The following is a 3,741-nucleotide window of genomic DNA, read 5'->3' on the forward strand; positions in this document are numbered from 1 at the left end:
TAACCAATCCCTAGGAGGTTCTAGCTCCTTCCTAGTCTCTTTGTTGTCTAAACTCTCACCAGGATTACTGACAATTCTCCATTCACAACAGTACAACACTTTCCTTTCTTTTTCATTCTTCAACTTCTTTTGTACTTGTTGTACAGGGGATTTAACCCCAGGGCACTGAACCACTGAGCCATATCCCCAATCCTTTTTATTTTTATTTTATTTTTTAAAAATTTATTTACTTTTTTCTAATTTGTTACATATGGCAGCAGAGTGGCATTACAATTCATAGGACACATATAGAGCACAATATTTCATATCTCGGGTTCTACACAAAGTACAGTCACACTTTGCTTTCCTATATCAGGAAATTTTACGCATTCTCGATGCCCCTGCCCACCTGGCCACCTGGCCTGCCCAAATGGGGTAGGTAAGGGTAAGGGTAAGGGTAAGTTTGAACTTAGCAGAATTCAGAGTGACCCTTACCCCACACTGCTGGAAGGGCATGTGCACAGGTATCCCAATGGTGAGGGCCTGCCCCACTGGCCACTGTCCAGCTGTATCTGCACCTGGACATCCAGCCTGCTGTGGGCCTGACCCTGAAGGCCTACAGATTGCAGTTCTGGACCAAGACCCTGTCTCATAAGATCCAGGAGCTAAAAAGGGCTGAGGACAAATCCACAAAGCTCTAGCTCCCTGTTCAGGGAGGGAGGGAAGGGCTACATGCAGGTGGAGTCTGCCTGTGTTGTCCTCTGTTGCTCACCCTGGAGCCTGGGTTGGCCCTCTCATTCACAGAGCCATTCATTCACTCTTCAATTGTCCTTCAGGCAACACTGATGAAGAACTCACATCATGATGGTCATTGCCCAGGCTGCCATGGGTCCTCTCTCATTAGACTCACTCAGTCAATCCCCCCAGGAAGCTGTGGGTGGGTAAGCCCAGTGGATGGCCACCTTCCTCCACTGAGTCTGACTATAGTCCCCACTGGGCCTGAGTATATTCCTTCCTTCCTCCCCTCCCCTCTCCAGTACTTTCTGTCTCCTCTCCTCCAACCATCTAGACACTCTTCAAAGGAGGGCTATGCTGTGAGAATATTGCCCACACCTGAGTGTCAAAATCCCACATCTACTTCTCAGTAAGTCCCATGTATTCTCATCTCTGACATTTACCACTAGACAGACTAGACTAGAAAATCTGTTTATCTAAACTCCTAGTATCTTGGTACATTCAGACTGCTGTAACAAACATCATCACAAAGTGGGTACCTTATAAACCACAGAAAATTATTCAGAGTCTGCAAAGTTATTTCCAAGTCAAGATGCCCAGCCTGGTATGGTGGCACACATCTGTAATCCCAGCAACTCAGTAGTCTAAAGAAGGGGGATCACAAGCACAAGGCCAGCCTCAGCAACGTAGCGAGACCCTCTCTGAAAGGACCCTCGCAAAGTCCACCAGAATCCCACTTGAGATATTTATTGTCAGTAGCATGGAGCAAACTGACAAGGCTGTCCTTCCTGGGACAGCAGCTACACGCGTGCTTAGGAGTTGCGTTATGTGCTGGGGTGGGGTGAACCTTTTATCAGGCACATTCAGAATTGAAGCCTGGGAGTCCCTGAATAAAATGGCTCTTAAATCTAAACCTGGGAGTCCCTATATAAAAATAGATCCCAACCTAAAATGGCAGATTTGGTGCCAATATCTCATGCCAATATTCCTCCATTGTAATTTTCATAGATGTGGGGTTGTGGGGGAGCACGAGTCTTTCTTCAGTTGTTTCTTTCTGCTGCTTAGGGGCACAGAATCTCGTTCCTATAAAGGGGGTCAGGGAGGATATTAGGTGGGGCCAGAATCTCTGGAGTTGGAGCAATTGACCATGAGTCATAGGGCTCTGTCTTGGGAGTCAGGGGCTGGTAGTCTTGAAGGAGAAGATGTTGAGTGACCAACTGTTGGTGAATTTGTGTATCTTATCTTGCATGAACTTCTGGAGGCAACTTAACAGACATGGTCCTAGTAGGAGAAACATAAAGAGGACTAATAAGGGTCCTGCTGGGAAGAGAATCCAAGGTCACACTAGATTGCATACTCCCCAAGGTGGCCAATTGCTGCTTCCTCTTTTCTAGCTGCTCTTGTAGTTTTTTTTTTTTTCTTGTTCTTCCTACCCCTGACTGGTGGACATAAAACAGCACTGCTCCTGTAGGTATAGGCAGAGGCCTCCTTTCTCTGCTGTTAATAGGTCCAATCCACAGTGGTTTTGTAGGATCACAGAGGCTAAGGAGTCCAGTTGATTCTGCAGGGTTAGTATAGACTTGGCTACCTGCTGGTTTGTCCCCTATCAGCTGATTAGAGAGCTGATGAAAGTTATTCCTGTGCTTCCTGTGGCTAGGCCTGCTGTAACCTCAGGCTCGCTGGGAAATCAATGGAATAGCCCATTTGTGTCAAGGGCTCATATGAGCACAGACTTACCAAGGAGCTCTTTAGGCCTAGAAAACCTGCTATTAAATGAGAGAAGCCAAAAATCTCTTTCCAGGATGTGTGAGGGCTGAGAAGTTGTCCCCATAACAAGGGTGGAGAGGACAAGGCCTTTATTTGGGAATATAAATCTTTAACATAGCCAGAGTTATCAGGAATATAAACACAATATTTAACTTTTTTAAAAAAAATTTAGTTGTAATTAGACACAATACTTTTATTTTATTCATTTATTTTTTTTTTAATGTGATGCTGAGGATGGTACTCAGATCATCTCACATGCTAGGCGAGTGCTCTACAGTTGAGCCCCAGCCCCAGCCCAACATTTAACTTTAATGTCACAGATGTCCATCTTCTCAAGGTGTAGTAAAGCTATTTAAAGTCATCTGATTCTGTAAAACATCTATTTTTGTTACTTAGAGCTGGATAGTCATACTAGTGAACATCAAGCCTACATGTTTAGGTTAGGAATATCTGTAGGCCTTAAAACTAAAAACTTCTAGCTTTGGTAGTTTTCTAGATTATTATTGGGCATTCTTTACTAATCATCTCTCTTTTGTAGCCTGCGGTCTTATGTGTTCTTGGGGAGAAAAGACGTGTATATCTTAGGTGACGTGTTCTAGCTCTTAAGCTGATCTTTGCCTCTTTCTTAAATATCATTTTACAAAGTCACAATATATTGTCTCTTTTTGAAGTCCATTTTGTAAGGTCAGAAAGCAGCGACCAATAGGAGGCAGATTCAAAAGGCTGCTGAATGAGGCTTTATTGAGATTTTGCTCCTGGGCAAGACCCTCAGATCAACTGGGCAGGTCCGAGGAGAAGTGAGGGGGGCCGGACCAGACTGAAATTCTTATTGGGCTTAGGGCAGGAAGGGAGGGCTTGGGATAGAAAATGGGGTCTCTTGTCCTGGTGGGGTTGGCTGGGGGAGCTTGCTAAGATCCAGGATTGATCTGGAAACCCCGCTTATTGGCAAGTGGTTCTGTCAGTGTTTGATTGGTGGTTCTTTCGTGCATTCGGGTTTCTTAATGACCTCAAACCGACCTAACATCCTGGCCTTTTTGATGATATATGGCGGTGACATACATCTGGATACTTCCTGCTGGCTAGGGGCAGTGGGGGAAGGGGACGGTTCAGGTGTTGGCTCGGTAGAGAGGCGACCGTAGGGGTGTAGGGGCATCAGGTTGTAGGTCACTCTGGCAATTTCACCCATGTGCTTTTGGGCAAACCTGAGGAGGCAGGGAGCAATCATTAATAGAAGTCCTATTACTAATATAGGAGTGAGAA

Source organism: Marmota monax, unplaced genomic scaffold, assembly GCF_021218885.2.
Source record: "Marmota monax isolate L192 unplaced genomic scaffold, Marmota_monax_Labrador192_F-V1.1 WCK01_AAM20220418_F8-fsc00024, whole genome shotgun sequence".
Lineage (NCBI taxonomy): Eukaryota > Metazoa > Chordata > Mammalia > Rodentia > Sciuridae > Marmota > Marmota monax.